Source organism: Pinus tabuliformis, chromosome 3_1 (assembly GCF_031772625.1).
Source record: "Pinus tabuliformis cultivar Carrire ecotype Pingquan chromosome 3_1, CPIR1, whole genome shotgun sequence".
In the NCBI taxonomy this organism is placed as follows: domain Eukaryota; kingdom Viridiplantae; phylum Streptophyta; class Pinopsida; order Pinales; family Pinaceae; genus Pinus; species Pinus tabuliformis.
In genome coordinates, this window is record NC_142301.1 from 690,668,243 (window position 1) to 690,687,396 (window position 19,154).

Consider the following 19,154-nt stretch of genomic DNA (forward strand, 5'->3'; position numbering starts at 1 on the left):
AATCACTCCCAGCTCTCAGGATCTAATGTTATTTATTGATCTTATTGATTTTTACTTAGTGCAATATATAAGAGATCGAGGAAGCCTTCGAATAACCGGCTTGAACCCATTGCTTAATCCTGCTCATGAAAATATGGAGATTTTTCCTTATGAAGAAACGAACTAGATTGCCCTTTGATAATTTGCCCTTTTATAATAAAGTGATGGATAAAACTGCCATTAAAAAGCTTTATTAGCAATTAATAGATCACTTCGGAATGACATATACATCACATATCTTGGATCAACTCAAGACTTCGGGTTTTCAACAAGCTACTGATACAGCTATTTCATTAGGAATTGATGATCTTTTAACAGCGCCTTCCAAAGGATGGCTCGTCCAAGATGCGGAGCAACAAGGTTCTGTTTCGGAGAAACAGAATCATTATGGGAAAGTACACGCAGTGGAAAAATTACGTCAATCGATTGAGATATGGTATGCTACCAGTGAATATTTGAGAAAAGAAATGAATCCGAATTTTAGCATGACTGATCCCTTAAATCCAGTACATGTGATGTCCTTCTCAGGAGCTAGGGGAAGTACATCTCAGGTTCACCAATTAGTAGGTATGAGAGGATTAATGTCAGATCCTCAAGGACAAATCATCGATCTACCCATTCGACGGAATTTACGCGAAGGGCTCTCTTTAACGGAATATATTATTTCCTGTTATGGGGCTCGTAAAGGAGTTGTGGATACTGCTGTACGAACAGCAGATGCTGGATACCTCACACGTAGACTCGTTGAAGTAGTTCAACACATTGTAGTACGTAGAACAGATTGTGGCACTATCCAAGGTATTTTCGTAAGTCCCATTCGAGGTCGAGAGAGGGACAGAAATGAAATTGTTGTACGAACACAAATACTGATTGGCCGTGTGCTAGCAGACGATGTATATATAAATAGGAGATGCATTGCCACGCGCAATCAGGATATTGGAGTTGGACTTGCCAATCAATTAATAAACCTTCGAACACAACCAATATATATACGAACCCCCTTTACTTGCAAGAGTATATCTCGGATTTGTCAATTATGTTATGGTCGGAGTACTACTCACAGTCACTTGATTGAATTAGGAGAAGCAGTAGGTATTATTGCGGGCCAATCCATTGGAGAACCAGGAACTCAACTAACACTAAGGACTTTTCATACCGGGGGGGTATTTACTGGTGATATTGCAGAACATATACGAGCCCCTTTCAATGGAAAGATTGAATTCAATGAAAATTTGGTTTATCCCACACGTACACGTAATGGACATCCTGCTTATCTATGTCATAATAACTTATCCATTACTATTGATGGTCAGGATCAAGTACAAAACTTAGCCATTCCGCCACAAAGTTTGCTTTTGGTTCAGAATGATCAATATGTGGAATCGGAACAGCTTATTGCCGAGGTTCGTGCTAGAACATCTTCCTTCAAGGAAAAAGTTCGCAAAAAATATATATTCTGACTTAGAAGGAGAAATGCACTGGAGTACCAATGTGTGTCATGCACCTGAATATGTACAGGGTAATGTTCATCCTATACTCAGGACGGGTTATCTATGGATATTATCGGGAGGTATATACGGATCCTGTGTAGTACCCTTTCCATTTCATAAGTATCAGGATCAAGTATATGTTCAACCTTTTGTTGCCAAACATCAATCACTTTCCGATTCTTACGTGGATCAAGTGGAACATAGATCAGGTGACTCAAATTGCTATGAGAAGGAAGAACAAATCTTCAGTTATTCAGAAACTGAAACTGATCGGACCATATCCAACAAGCATCGAGACTCTATTTATGTCTTTTACCCTAATAATTACAATATTAAGGGGAAAAAGCAAATGAATCGATTCATCGTCTCATTGCAGTGTGATAAAGAATGGGAAAAAAGAATAATACCTTGTCCTGATGCGATTCTTAGAATACCCAAAAGTGGTATTCTACAGAGAAATTCCATTTTTGGATATTCTAACGTAGAACATGGAATACCTGATGGGTCGAATATGACAACACCGTTTTCCCTAGATTTATCGAGGGAAGGGGACAACTTGCAGATTCAAATTAGCTATTCTATTTCGTATGAAGACGGTGAACGAATCCAAGTAATGAGTGATATAAGTATTCCATTGGTTCGAACTTGTATAGGATTTGATTGGGAACAAATAGATTCTATAGAATCTGAGGCTTATGTTTCTCTTATTTCAGTAAGAACAAATAAGATCGTTAACAATATGGTTCAAATTAGCTTGATGAAATACCCCCCTTTTTTCATGGGGAGAAGGGACAATAAAACAAGTCCAAATTTGATGGTCCATAACAATTTGGACCACACTAATCTTTTATCTTCCAATGGGGCGAGTCAATTAATTAGTAAGCATCAAGGAATTATTTGCTCATTATCTAATGGGGAAGAAGACAGTGGATCTTTTATGGTTCTATCACCATCCGACTATTTTCGAATCGTTCTATTCAATGATTCTAAATGTTATGATACGGGAAATCAATCAAATAGAAAGGATCCTATGAGAAAAATCATTGAATTTTCAGGTCTCTTGGTAATTTACATAGTATAACCAACCGTTTTCCATCCTCCCATTTTCTAACTTATAAAAAAGTATTATCAAAGAAACATTCCATTTTCCACAATTCTTTCAATACTTTCCAAGTACCTAAATATTATTTCATGGACGAAAATATGATAATTTATCATTTCGATCCGTGCAGGAACATCATTTCCAATCTATTGGGTCCAAATTGGTGCTCTTCCTCATCCGAATCCGAATTCTGCGAAAAAAAATTTCCAGTAGTTAGTCTTGGACAATTGATTCCTGAAAGTGTATGGATATCCGAGGATGAACCACTCCCCGAATCTGGTCAAATTATAGCAGTTGATGAGGAATCTTTAGTCATTAGATCAGCTAAACCTTATTTGGCTACTCGAAAAGCAACTGTCCATAGTCATTATGGAGAAATTCTTGACAAAGGAGATACATTGATAACATTGATATATGAAAGGTTCAAATCCAGTGATATAATTCAAGGTCTTCCTAAAGTTGAACAATTGTCAGAAGCCCGTTTGAATAATTCAATATCGATGAATCTGAAAGAAAGTTTTGAAAATTGGACCGGAGATATGACAAGATTTCTTGGAAGTCTTTGGGGGTTATTCATAAGCGCTAGGATAACTATGGAACAAAGTCAGATTCATTTGGTCAATCAGATTCAAAAAGTTTACCGATCCCAAGGGGTACGAATTGGTGATAAGCATATAGAGGTTATTGTACGCCAAATGACATCGAAAGTCTTAATTTCAGAAGATGGAACGGCTAATGTTTTTTCACCGGGGGAACTCATTGTATTATCACGAGCACAGAGAATGGATCGTGCTCTGGAAGAGGCAATCTACTATCAAACCATGTTATTAGGAATAACAAGGGCATCTCTGAATACTCAAAGTTTTATATCCGAAGCGAGTTTCCAAGAAACTGCTCGGGTCTTAGCTAAAGCTGCTCTACAAGGTCGCATTGATTGGTTGAAAGGCTTGAAGGAAAATGTTATTCTCGGGGGGATGATACCTGCCGGTACTGGGCAACATATTCACCGTTCAGGGAAACGAAACGGAATAGATCCAAGAATAGGGAATAGGAATCTATTTAGCAACAAAGTGAAGGACATTTTATTTCATCATGACAAAGTAGATTTTTTTTCCTTTAAAGGCAATTCTTACAAATATCACAATATATTAAAACAGCCATTAAAATAGTCTTGAGAAATAGTCTTGAGAAATAGATTTCTTGTTATGTTCATGAATATCTCTTCTATAATAGGAAGAATATCAAATATTCTATGAGTGAGAACGTTTCTATCACGTACTAGACAGACAGGCAATCTTTGAGATGTAATTGATTCCGTTGGAATAATTAGATATTACGATACATTTTATTTCGCTATTTTGGGGAGGAAAGCGAACGAGAATGAGCAGAAGATATTGGAACATTGATTTGGAAGAGATGATGGAAGCAAGAGTTCATTTAGGGCATAAAACTAGGAAATGGAACCCTAAGATGGCACCTTACATTTTTACAGAGCGTAAAGATACTCATATTATAAATCTGGCTAAAACTGCTCGTTCTTTATCATAAGCTTGTGATTTGCTGCTTGATATAGCAGGTAGAGGAAAACAATTCCTGATAGTCGGTACGAAATATCAAGCAACTGATTTAGTAGCATCAGCTGTTACAGAAGCTCGATGTCATTATGTAAATAGAAAATGGCTTGGTGGTATGTTAACTAATTGGTCTACTACAGAGACGAGACTTCAGAAGTTCAAGGATTTAAAAAAAGAACAAGATACGGGACGATTCAATCAACTTCCAAAAAAAGAAGCAGCTATGCTCAAGAGACAATTAGACCAATTGCAGAAATATCTAGGTGGGATTAGATATATGACAAGCTTACCCGATATTGCTATAATTACCAATCAACGGGAAGAATCCATTGCTCTTGGGGAATGTAGAACTTTGGGTATTCCGACAATTTGCTTGGTTGATACAGATTGTGATCCAGATCTCGTGGATATCCCAATTCCAGCCAATGATGATGGTATAGCTTCAATCCAATTGATCCTGAACAGATTAACGTTAGCAATTTGCGAAGGAAGGGCATTAAGGTCATTATAGCTATATGAAGGGCTAATAGAAAGTAATAAAAAAAATAAAAAAAAGGGGGGGGGGAGGACCTGAGGATTTACTGAGTTGGCTGCTATTCCATCCAAGATCTCGTAAGAGGGAATTTCATTTATTGATTTGGTTGGCTGCTCCAAATTGAAAAATATTCTTAATGGAATACCCTTTTTATTATCTCGTGACATCAAAAATTCCGATGAGAGTGAAATAATTGAGGAATCTCTCATTTGACAAAAATAATTTATTTTCTTCTTTAAGTTCATCTTTACAAGGGGGTAATATGGATATGGATATCGTACGATCTCCTATTAGCACACTGAATCATATCTATGAGATATCCGGTGTGGAGGTGGGTCAACATTTTTATTGGCAAATAGGGGGGTTTCAAGTTCATGGACAGGTACTTCTAACTTCTTGGGTTGTAATTGCTGTCTTATTAGGTTCAGCTACCATAGCTGTTCGAGATCCACAAACCATTCCTACCGGTGGTCAAAATTTTGTTGAATATATTCTCAAATTTTTTCGGGACTTGACCAGAACTCAGATTGGGGAGGAAGAATATGGTCCCTGGGTTCCCTTTATTGGAACTATGTTTCTATTTATCTTTGTTTCTAACTGGTCAGGTGCTCTTCTTCCTTGGGGAATTCTAAAATTACCTCAGGGGGAGTTAGCCGCACCTACAAATGATATTAATACTACGGTTGCTCTAGCTTTACTTACGTCAGTAGCATATTTCTATGCAGGTCTTACAAAGAAGGGGTTAGGTTATTTTGGTAAATATATTCAACCAACCCCAATACTTTTACCAATTAACATCTTAGAAGATTTTACAAAACCTTTATCACTTAGTTTTCGACTTTTTGGAAATATATTAGCTAACGAATTGGTAGTTGCCGTTCTTGTTTCTCCGGTACCTTTAATAGTTCCTATACCTGTAATGTTCCTGGGATTATTTACGAGCGGTATTCAAGCTCTGATCTTTGCAACTCTAGCTGCAACTTATATAGGTGAATCCATGGAGGGTCATCATTAAATCACTGTCCAATCAGACAGAATATTTTCTAAGTATCGTACCAACGCATGACTTGATATGTATGGTAGAAGCAAATCAGATTTCTTAGTAAAAAGAGCTTGGTAACAAGATTTAAGATCAGTTAACTACTTCTGTCCATTAGATCTCCAGCTAGAGTGGATCCGATTGGTCCATTTGTATAGAAATATGATAATAGGATCGAACAGGTTCACTAATCGGAGTTGTTTGAGTAAAGAATGTACCGGCGTAGAACGATTAAATTTTTGTTCCCATTAAGGGGAGGATTTTTTCGGTTGACTTTGTATATAGTTCGTTTCATATATTAATCCATTTATATTGATTATAAGCCTTATAGATTATATGGATTAATATCACATCTATAGATGTGATATATAATGACTTATAGGCTCTTACGCAGTCTATTCTCTCTCCGTGATAAGAATTCATATGCCCAATAAAATGGAATCTTTATTTTGAATATTATGAAGAATAAATCTTTTTATGATGAAATATTTGCATAAGGGATACCCTATTCGTTGATATTATCACTTTGATATCATCAATAAATATTTTTGTTCTTAGTTGTTCGGAAGAAATCGTTCCATAATTTTACCATTGGTGAACACTCAATAGATGAAACTGTCGTATTATCAACTATTTCCCAACCTTAGTAAGAGGAGATTACCATGGATCCCTTAATTTCTGCTGCTTCCGTTATTGCTGCTGGATTATCTGTAGGGCTTGCTTCCATTGGACCTGGCGTTGGCCAGGGCACTGCTGCGGGCCAAGCTGTAGAAGGTATTGCGAGACAACCAGAAGCAGAAGGTAAAATACGAGGTACCTTACTGCTAAGTTTAGCTTTTATGGAAGCTTTAACTATTTATGGACTAGTTGTGGCCCTAGCGCTTCTATTTGCGAATCCCTTTGTTTAATCCTGAAAAAAAAGATCCCTACACCTCGTCATTACATTAGTATTTCTCCAATAATTTAATTTCTCCAATAATTTACTTGTTAAACTGCAGGAGAGGCTGATCTGAATAATTAGCAAATGAATTATTCTTCCTATACGGTCGGAAAGATTCATGACGCGTGCGGCAGGGAAGGGAGTGGATAGGGCAAGCAAATTCTTTTTATCCTTATAAAAGACCTGAGACTAAGTTAAGTATCCAAAATATTATTATCCAGAACTAGATAGGATCAAATAAGAAAATAACAAAATTCTGTAGAACATATCCTTATCTATGAGGGGAGAGCGTATGAAAAATGTAATTGATCCTTTCATTTCCTTGAGTTATTGGCCTTCCGCTGGGGGTTTCGGATCAAATACCAATATTTTAGAAACAAATATAATAAATTCAAGTGTGGTGCTTAGTGTACTGATCTATTTTGGAAAGGGAGTGTGTGCGAGTTGTATATTCGAATAATATGGCTGGGCCCAACCAGCTGCACTTTGGAGATAGAAAAGTGCATAATCTCAACGAATTACTTCCGAATGGGGAATAGCGAAGAACTATAGCATTTCGTAATTGATTGGGAAATGAACTCTTAGTTTATAACAACCAATGAGGGAGGACCACTAGAATGGTTAAAGCTGAACTGTTTGAAGTCTAAGCACAACTAACTGGGTATTCTTTCCACCGCTGTGTCAAGATGAGATGGATTCAAAGGCATAGTTGGAGATTGATCCGATATATAACATTCATATCAATGGAATAATTTGATCTATTTACTGAAAAATAGTCCCAATCTCCCATCCAATTTTAGTTCCAATGCTGAACTGACGACCTAAACAGAAGGGAATTTATTCGATAGAACAAAAAGGAGGAGGCACAAATTAATTGATTGAATGGAACGATTCAATTTTCATGAGGGAAGAAGAGGAGAGAAAAGGGGAAACAAAAACAACATAAAACTTTCTTGATAATTGCAAATCCCTTTTGCTGGAAGAGCCCTTCGTAGATCTCGGTCTTTTATAAATTGATTCTAATCTTCCGTAAACGGAACGGAAAGGGCAAGCTTGGTGTGAAGGGAACGTATACGTTCCTGGGGAATAAAAAAGAACTGAGCAGGAGAGCCGAATGAATCGAAAGATTCGTGTTCGGTTTGGGAAGAGATTATGAATTCGTGAAATTTGTGAATAGATAATCTACTTTCATTAAGTAATCTATTAGATAACCGTAAACAGAAAATATTGGAGACTATTCGGAATTCGGAAGAACTATGTAAAGGAGCTATCGATCAGCTCGAGAAAGCTCGGGCTTGCTTAAGGAACGTGGAAATGATAGCGGACGAAATCCAGGTAAATGGAAACTCCCAAATAGAACGAGAGAAAGAGGATCTCCTCAATACTGCTTCTGAGAATTTGGAACAATTAGAGGATCCCAAGAATGAGACGATTTACTCCGAACAGCAAAGAGCATTTGACCAGATCCGACAACAAGTTTCTCGCCAAGCTTTACGAAGAGCTATAGGAACTTTGAATAGTCGTTTGAATACTGAGTTACATTTACGTACGATCGATCACAATATTGGCCTGCTTAGAACCATGATGAACACAAATGATTAGTTGTTATAGGTCCTATTTCTCAATAGATAATTAAAAAGGTTGGAAACAGATCGAACAATATAACAACGAAGTAAGAGTTGGTAATCTTGGCACCGTACTTCAAGTAGGAGATGGCATTGCTCGTATTCATGGTCTTGATGCAGTAATGGCAGGGGAATTAGTGGAATTTGGAGATGGTACAGTAGGCATTGCCCTAAATTTGGGATCGGATAATGTTGGAGCTGTATTAATGGGCGATGGCTTGATGATACAAGAAGGTAGTTCCGTGAGAGCAACAGGAAAAATTGCTCAGATACCAGTAAGTGATGCGTATTTGGGTCGTGTTGTAAATGCTCTAGCCCAACCCATTGATGGTAAGGGTAAAATTTCAGCTTCCGAATTTCGACTGATTGAATCTCCCGCTCCAGGTATTATATCAAGACGTTCCGTATATGAACCCCTTCAAACGGGGCTTATTGCTATTGATTCTATGATTCCTATAGGGCGTGGTCAGCGAGAATTAATTATTGGGGACAGACAGACCGGCAAGACAGCAGTAGCTACAGATACTATTCTTAATCAAAAGAGTCAAAATGTAATCTGTGTCTATGTAGCAATTGGTCAAAGAGCTTCTTCCGTGGCTCAGGTAGTTAATACATTCTGAGAACGTGGCGCAATGGCATATACCATTGTGGTAGCGGAAACTGCGGATTCTCCCGCTACATTACAATATCTCGCCCCTTATACAGGAGCAACTTTGGCTGAATACTTCATGTATAAAAAACAACACACATCAATCATTTATGATGATCTCTCCAAACAGGCACAAGCTTATCGACAAATGTCTCTTCTATTAAGAAGACCACCTGGCCGAGAAGCTTATCCGGGAGATGTTTTCTATTTGCATTCCCGTCTCTTGGAAAGAGCAGCTAAATTAAGTTCCCAGTTAGGTGAGGGGAGTGTTACTGCTCTACCAATAGTTGAGACTCAAGCTGGAGATGTTTCAGCTTATATTCCCACTAATGCAATTTCCATTACCGATGGACAAATATTTTCATCGGCCGATCTATTCAATGCCGGGATCCGACCTGCTATTAATGTGGGTATTTCCGTCTCTAGAGTAGGATCTGCGGCTCAGATAAAAGCTATGAAAAAGGTAGCTGGAAAGTTGAAATTAGAGTTAGCTCAATTTGCAGAGTTGGAAGCTTTTGCACAATTTGCTTCCGATCTTGATAAAGCTACTCAAGATCAATTGGCGAGGGGTCAACGATTACGTGAGTTGCTCAAACAATCTCAGTCGGCTCCTTTGACTGTAGAAGAACAAATAGCTACTATTTATACCGGAACAAACGGATACCTGGATATATTCGAAATAGCACAGGTGAGAAAATTTCTCCTTGGGTTACGTTTTTATTTGATAAAAAATAAACCTCAGTTCGGAGAAATTATACGTTCTTCTGGTACATTTACAGAAGAAGCGAAAGCCCTTCTGGAAGAGGCTCTTAAGGAACATACTGAACTTTTTTTACTTCAAGAAAAAAAATGAATATTTGATCATTTGGTGGAATTATTCAGAACAGTAAAAAGAACTAAAGAATTTGTTCCATTCCAATCCAATACATTGCACAACAATTTCTAACAATTGAAGAGTATTACGTCCAATAGGATTTGAACCTATACCGAAGGTTTAGAAGACCTCTGTCCTATCCATTAGACGATGGACGCTCTTTTTTTTCTCTTCCCTTTTTTTTATTTGAATTCCCTTTGGCATACATTGTCCCGATCTACCTTTTTATTCACACTGAGGTTATAGGATAGGAAAAGAATGGAATCTATTTCACATTAATTGATTTCGAGTGAATCATGAAATTATGTTATATACTTAATCACTTTATATCTACCTATTCTATATCTATCTAGATAGATATAGAATAGGTAGATATCTGTTAGCGGGTAGCGGGAATCGAACCCGCATCGTTAGCTTGGAAGGCTAGGGGTTATAGTCGACATTTATTATTCGATGTCTCTAATTCAGAACCGAACATGAGAATTTAATGTCATTCGGCTCCTTCATGGGAGATAGAGAGCGGTATGAGGGAAGAAGCAGAGTATTTATATCAAATCTTTTTGAAAGGAATTTTCAATTCCTTTCTTTCTCCTCTTTTTTTTTTCTAATAAAAAACCCTAATTTATTATCGTACCCATGGCATCTACGTCAGTTTATTCTCTTTTTTTAGTGAAGGGCCCAAAATCGTAGAATACTTACTCACTTTCTAGATGATCCTGATAGAAAGATAAATTTGAAAAGTTTAAAATAATCACAAATCTTTCTAGTTACTTCGTTCCCTATTTCTACTGATTCTGATCCCTAGGAGAACAAATTCCACCGAGCTCGAACGAAATGCCGATAACCCAAGTAAACCAAAGTCATAGTTCTATAGCTATTCGGCTTCAACCTGGGGTCCTTCCATCCATAAGTTGAAGGTTTAGTCATGATGAAAAAATATCTTCCCCATAGATCTGTAATTTATCTAACCTTTCAAACATTCTGTGTCGCTATCTTGGAACCAAAAATGTGTTTATCTTTCATCATTTCAGACCCAGATTACGAGAAGGTATGCTATTCCTGGGTATTCATAGGGAAGGTTTTGAACCTATCTGGAAATAGAGCTTTAGATGGATCAAAGATCCATGTAAAAGATCCTTCAACTATTCGAGTTGATAATGTAACGAATCACACTTTTACCACTAAACTATACCCGCCACGATCTGATTGTAACATATGGATCGATCTTTTGTCCAACCAATAGGAAGATGAGGAGTTATCAATCAACCTCTATTGAACAATCATTACCTCGTTTTCATCATTACAATGAGCCATCTCCGGAGATGGCTCATTGTAATTATAGATTACCTTTGCGAATTGCTGATAAAACAATAACTAAAGGGCCCGATACAACCATCAGAGTCAGAACAGTGAGCTGCGCAATAACTTCTAGATCCATTTGGTTTTCTTTCACCCTCCATCGACTGAATGTATGAATAAAATGTTGTCGGGATCAATCACTTTTCTTCTATTTTGTCTTCTTCGGACTCCTACCCATTGGTGTAGTTTCGATCAGGAACCTATGGCCTTGAGCAACTGATATCTTTACAATATAATAAAATTTGATATTGGAGAGAAATAAATGGACTAATCCATGTAATGCATTTAATCAAACTCATTTAGGAGGGAATGAAGATATGAATGAAGATATGGAAGGGCTTAAAATTTTGATATGTGGTTGTCTTGCTTTTACAGCAGGTCTTCTTCTAGCTATCAAATTAGGTGAAGCACTGGATGACTGATTTTTTCTGCTTTTCTTGGCCTGGCCATCGGCCAGGCCAAGAAAAGCAGAAAAAATCAGTCATACAGAACTATTTTTAACGAAATGAACAATACGATTGACTGGATTGTTCTTTATCCAACTGAATAATCGCAATATTCATTATATTGCGGATCTTGGAGAGATGGCTGAGCGGACCAAAGCGGCGGATTGCTAATCCGTAGTACGGATCATCCGTACCGAGGGTTCGAATCCCTCTCTCTCCGTTCGTCCACTATTGATCCTGAAAACGAATAACCCCGAATCTTTCTACGGAACGGAAAAGACCCATTAACCTAGAGACTTTTTTTCACTATTCTTTACGTCCGGGATTACGTCCTGGATCGTTCGATAGAAATCCAAAGATAAAAAGAGAAATGAAAAATACCACTACTGCGTAAACGAACAGCTTAAGAGTAAGCATTACGTAATCTCCGGAATCCTGATTATAAGTACAACAGAATAGATCATCAATATTTGTACCATATATGGATACTTGAATACCAAACAATAGTATTATTGTTACAAATCACGAAATTATTTCTCCGAATCACGTGTGAAAATCAATTTGAAAGAAGGATATAATTTTTCTCTTTGTTTTCAAAATGGTCTTTTTTCCCTCTTATTTTTTTGGATCAACTAGATATTTATTGAATATTTATGAAAATAAGTCATTGGTGATCGTATCAATACGTGACCCAATAGCCCGATCCGAAGTGAGCGGTGGGATCAGAAGGAATTGATGAAGGTGAGTGGAAAAGTTTTTATCCGGGAGCAGATAAGGTATCTGAATCTGGTATGGTGGAGCAGGGATAGAACTTCTGTCACAAAAAAATGGAAAGAGTTATACAAAAATTGGATCAATGACAGCGACCCAAAAACTTGAAAAAGAAAAAAGGGGATACTTTTTATCGAAAACTTACAGCAGCTTGCCAAACAAAGGCTAAGAGAAAAGAGAGAACAGGAATAATTGGCATTACATCGACAATTGGATCAGAAATTGCATAAGCCTCAGGTAATTTTCCAAAAAAGGGATTATTTGAATGAATAAAGGCATCATCTAGAAAAATATTGAACATAACTGGCATTTTTATTCTCCAATAAAAATTAGGGGGGGGGTAAAGCCAGAAAAGTCTTTGATTGATCGAATCGATCGAAGCTCTTCGGCAAGTTTGACCGGACTTGGGGTTGGAAGGGATGATTCTTTCATACATACAACATTTTACCCAATCTAATAGAAAATGATCAATGAATGGATATTCTTGTCACTTTTTCTGTTTCTCCTATTATGTCCAATTCCATCAATAACCTATTTTGTTGAAATATCCACAAAAATTTTTCCCCAATTGAGATCTGATCTAATGAATCTTGGATACTAATGGGTTGACAAAAAATTTGATATAAGTATTCATTAGCATATGAATAGGGAAATAGGATGGGAATGGGGCGTGGCCAAGCGGTAAGGCAGCAGGTTTTGATCCTGTTATTCGGAGGTTCGAATCCTTCCGTCCCAGACTTATTTCATTGGTTCCTGTTTTCCCTTCCTTCGCTCTTCCCTTTTTTCTTTCGTAAAAGATCCAACTTTGTTTTCCTTTTTATCATAATTTAACCATACTTAAAGTTCAGAAGGGAATGTGATTACAATAGGGAAGAGATAAAGGGATATATCTGTGGTGCAAGATGGGAATACGGATCAATTTGAGATAAGGTTCAATTTATGAAATTAGCCCATTGGATGTATGCTGGTCCTGCTCATATTGGAACTCTACGAGTAGCTAGTTCATTCAAAAATGTCCATGCCATTATGCATGCTCCTCTAGGAGATGATTATTTTAATGTAATGCGTTCTATGTTAGAACGGGAAAGAAATTTTACTCCTGCAACTGCTAGTATAGTAGATCGTCACGTACTAGCACGTGGATCTCGAAAAAGAGTTGTGGATCATATTATTCGAAAATATAAGGAGGAAGGTCCCGATCTGATAATATTAACACCTACATGTACCTCTAGTATCTTGCAAGAGGATTTAAAAAACTTTGTGGATAGAGCATCCATAATCTCCGATTGCAACGTCATTTTTGCGGATGTGGATCATTATCAAGTGAATGAAATTCAGGCAGCGGATAGAACTTTGGAACAGGTAGTTCGATATTATTTGGAGAAATCCCATACATTGGATCAATTCGTAACAGATGCACCTTCTGTAAATATAATTGGGATTCTTACTCTGGGTTTTCATAATCGACATGATTGTCGTGAGTTGAGACGTTTATTAAAAGATCTGGACATCAGAATTAATCAAATAATTCCTGAAGGAGGATCTGTAGAGGATCCGAAAAATTTACCGAAAGCTCGGTTCAATTTAATTCCTTATCGTGAAGTGGGCTTAATGACAACGATGTATTTGAATAAGGAATTTGGAATGCCTTATGTATCTACAATTCCTATGGGAGCTGTAGATATGGCCGAGTGCATCCGACAGATAAAGAAATCTCTTGAGACCTTGGCGGCTCCTATTTTATCGAGCAAAAGGGTTGATTATGAATCCTATATCGATGGACAAACTCGATTCGTTTCCCAAGCTACTTGGTTCTCAAGATCTATCGATTGTCAGAATTTTACGGGGAAAGAAACAGTCGTTTTTGGTGATGCAACTCATGCTGCTTCAATCACTAAGATACTTGCTAGAGAGATGGGAATTCGTGTGAGTTGTACAGGTACTTATTGTAAACATGATGCAGAATGGTTCAAAGAGCAAATTAAAGATTTTTGTGATGAGATAATCATCACAGATGATCATGCTGAAGTAGGAGATATTATCTCTCGCGTGGAACCCTCTGCAATATTTGGTACTCAAATGGAACGTCATATTGGTAAACGTCTTGAAATTCCCTGTGGAGTTATTTCCGCCCCAGCTCATATCCAAAATTTTTCCTTGGGATATCAACCCTTCCTGGGTTACGAAGGTACTAATCAAATAGCTGATCTAGTTTATAACTCATTCGCTCTGGGTATGGAGGATCATCTTCTAGATATTTTTTGTGGTCATGATACGAAGGAAATAATGACTAAATCCTTATCCACGGATATTAGTCCAATTTGGGATCCTGAAAGTCGGCAAGAATTGGGTAAAATCCCCCGTTTTGTAAGGGACGAAGTAAAAAGAAATACAGAAAAATTTGCACGACGAAAGGGCATTTTGAACGTTACTGTCGAGGTAATGCACGCAGCTAAAGAAGCATTAAGTTAAGTACCTAATAAATATAAATTAATTGATTACATTGAGTGTATTCTATACAAAAAGAGTGGATCCGATTCGATACCTATTCCTATCATATCATTTGAGTTAATGACTATTCATAATCACGTCTCGAATCATGATTCGAGATCACTGATCTCGATCATGATTCGAGATCAGGGAGGAATCTTCAAAACATCGTCTGAAACGATGCGGTAGTTTACATAATGGGTTTCGTGGATATGGATTATGACATCATTTCATATTCGGATCAAATGCCCTTGGCTCAACATTATTCTTATTTTATTATATACTCTCCAAGTAAATCTCGTTTCCACGTGATTCCATACAAAGATGACGAATATTTCAATCGTTCTATTGTTACAAATAAGCCTAGGATTTTCTATCGATGCGTCTAACATCTCGTCCCAATATAGCACCAATCCAGCAATTAATTTATCTCTTATTCTGGATTGACAATAGTGTATTGTGTCGATATAATTCGTCCATTCACAATAGAAATAGATATCTTAGGTTCATCGTTTATCAGTGATTCTATCCAATCATGATAATTCTGTCGATGGATCATTTATTCATAACCTAGATTACTTTATTCTGGAATGGTGGATCGAAACTCTACATATTCCGATATGAACTGACGAGTGAATTATTTGGTCATTCACGTAGGTTTTTGATCCCTCCCGTTCGTCAATTAGATTGGTAGGATTTACCGGTTCATATTGAGTAACCTCGCATTCCACTTCGATCGTATATATCCTCAATATCTATTCGCAATATGGGTTGCTAACTCAATGGTAGAGTACTCGGCTTTTAAGTGCGACTAAGATCTTTTACACATTTGAATGAAGTAGAAAACTCGTCGATACCATCGGTAAAGTTCGGAAGACTACGATTGATCCTCGAAGTATAATGAACGGAAAAAAAAGCTGTCGTTCCAACATATGATCTTTATGATACCTGATATTATTTATCGGATACCTGATTGTATTCGATCAGGACCGGATCTGATTTAAGGAATCAAATGGGTGGGAAATGTCTATTATATACCTAGATGGATGTATAATATGCTCATCCTTTCTGATCAAATGTGATAATTGTGAATAGGATTGAATCAATTCGCGGTTAAGTCGAATGAGTCAATGGAGAAAGCTATATGACTTGAATCATAAGTAGACCCAGAGAAACGAGCTTCTGTTCCTCGTTCCAATTAAGCGAGCGAGGAATTCCCTTTACTGATCAGAAGTTAAGAGCAGTTTAGTACCCAATATCGGGAGGTTTTCCCTGAGTAGATCAGGGATTTATACACTAACAATGAGTCCTAAATACTCGAGTACAGATGTGTAAGATAAATAGTGTACTGACCAGGTTTATTAATTCCATGAGTCAGGAGAGCGATTGGTTGCCAGGATAAAAGATTTTCGTTCTTCCTCATGACGAATGAGATCCTTGGGTAGTAAATCTATAGAAGATAGAATATTGATATCCGGATATATCTCTTTTTTCCTATCTTGTTCCGACTAGATCGCACCATGTATTTTCTCAGAAATAAAGAGGTTATTCTCATGAACGAGGGCCATAGCTGAGGGTTGAAAATGGATGAGTTCCATAGATGCGGAAAGGAAGATAGCTTTTGGCAACAATGCTTTTTATATCCACTTTTTTTTTCAGGAAGATCTTTACGCAATTTCTCATGATCATTATTTGGATGTATCAAGTTCCTCCAGACCGATGGAACATTTAAGTTCCAATGATCAATTAAGTTTCCTAACTGTAAAACGTTTGATTGGTCAAATACGTCAACAAAATCATTCAATTGTTTTATTCGTGAATTGCGATCCAAATCCATTAGCTGATCGCAAGAAGAGTTTCTATTCTGAATCGGTACTAGAAGCACTTACATTGGTCCTGGAAGTTCCGTTCTCTATATGGTCAAAATCTTCTGTGGAAGGGATGAATGAATGTAAGAGTTTCCGGTCGATCCATTCAATATTTCCCTTCTTAGAGGATAAATTCCCGCATTCAAATTCTATATTAGATGCACGAATACCCTATTCTATTCATCCGGAAATTTTGGTTCGAACCTTTCGTCGCTGGATCCGAGATGCTCCCTCCTTGCACCCATTACGATCTGTTCTCTATGACTATAGAAATAGTCCAGAGAATTTACAAAGATCAATTATTGTCGTCCCAAGAGTAAATACGAGATTCTTCCTGTTCCTGTTGAATTATTATGTCTGTGAATGCGAATCCATTTTATTTTCCCGTCTTAAACGATCCTCTCATTCACGATCGTTGTCTCATGGATCTTTCCCTCAGCGAACTCATTTTCATCAAAAGATAAAACATATTATCATTTTTTCTCGTCGAAATTCACTGAAAAGTATCTGGTCGTTGAAGGATCCTAAAATTCACTATGTTAGACAGCCAGGATGGAATAGCACTAGAGTACGGACGGCACTATGACTTGACTATGAACTCTTTATACCCTTGCCCTGCCTTATTATGAATTTGGGTACCGCTGATAAAGAAACTTACGGGTACTATGGAGGGAGCCTTATCCATTACTTACTTTATCTTAGAAGCACCAAATGGGATAGGCAATGAATTGAGAGGGTTTACCTTTACCAGAGAGATCTTGTGTGGAACTCCCCCGGATAGATTATAAACAACCAGAACTTATGATACATGGACATGGCTAGATGGATTGTAGAGTTGCCGAGGACTCATAGTTTAGTTGCATGCTCCTGCGGGGATGGATGGGAGGCGAGGAAGAACCTGCTTAAATGCTATCATGAATATACTTTTCTAAAGAGAAATGCTAGTTCGACACCGTGGTGGAAGCAATTATGTCTCGACCCATGTCAACCACGCGTTTGCTATATTATATAGATATATAATCGCCTCTGATAAGCTTTTTCGAATCAACGGAACAAACCCATCGGCATTACTTTTATATCTTGCTTCAGGGAAAGGGACGGAGTGAAATGCTTCCTAGATTTTATATACGTAATTACGATGCGGCAGAAAAGCGAGTGGGCACCTTGCTTGGTTTTACCCGTACTACTTCGGGCGGGCAAACACACTAGGAACTCATACTTCTTAGGTCGGTCGGGCCAGTTAGTTAATTAATTACCTTATACTGCGGCTCCGCTAGCCAGTTACCTAAAGATAAATTTGAGTTCATGTGAGTTCTCGACCTCGATGGGGAATATGCTTTGGACCCCTCTCAACACGAGGCGCGTAGCGACGGAATGGATGGGATGAAGGGCATGGAATCACCCAGAGTCACCCAACCCCTTCAGTTTTGAATTGGCAGCAGCACATGCTAGAATAAACTACCTTGCCCCTTTCTTTCACTTGCCAGAGCTAGACCTACCTGGAGCCATAGAACTGAAAGAATCACCTAGCTAATGTGAGTCAGGAATCTTTAGCCTTAGAAGCAAGCCCCGGGTTTATGGGAGGACGGATGGAGGAGGAACTGACCAACAACCCAGCCAGGAATGAGACCAGCAAGATATGTGGGGAACACTCTTTTAATACCCCTTACCTTGTTCAGACAATACACCTGCTATACTATGTAACAGCCCTATATCATGAAGCCTTTAGAGGGAATGCTAGAAGACCAGTTTCAGTGCCGGATCGGATTGGATCATTGGATGCAAATGGGTAGGAATTGGAATTGGAATCATCCACATGGCCATGGGAATTGGCTTGGGGATGCCTCTTTAGACCAGAATCCTCAGAGCAGACAGTATACACTATAGAAGCCTTTAATACTTCGACAGGAAGCAGGGGCATCTAGTATACACTACCTTTTGACTATTTACCTGCACCCACTTGTAGACCTGGAGCTAGAGACCTGGAATCACGTAGCTAGCCTTGTTAGGAAGGAGGATCTACAGAACTTAGAAACCACGGATGGATGGGAGGAAGAACATACAAATGCTCTCAGTCAGATACTTACCTAATTACAAATGCACGATAGATACCGTGCCGTGGTGGAATCTCGACCCAAGACAACCGCGCAGAGCTCTCAAATCGCCTTTGACGCGCTTTTCTTAATTCACTACCAACCCAACCAGAATGGCTAGTCGAGATTGCTACTTGATCAGAATCAGACCAGGGAGGGGCAGATGGCACAATGGGGGAATTACCATGGATAGAAGGGGTCCTATTTGAACTACTTTTCCTTTGGTGGTTGGTCCTTGCACTCGGAAGCGCAAGACCCTC

At 38.1% G+C, this 19,154-nt stretch overlaps 1 non-coding gene across 1 annotated transcript; it reads left to right on the forward strand.

Moving 5' to 3' along the window:
* Window positions 1-11,804: 11,804 nt before the first annotated feature.
* TRNAS-GCU (transfer RNA serine (anticodon GCU)) lies at window positions 11,805-11,892 on the forward strand. Its single transcript has one exon. It is a non-coding gene; the product is annotated as a tRNA-Ser (tRNA).
* Window positions 11,893-19,154: the final 7,262 nt, after the last annotated feature.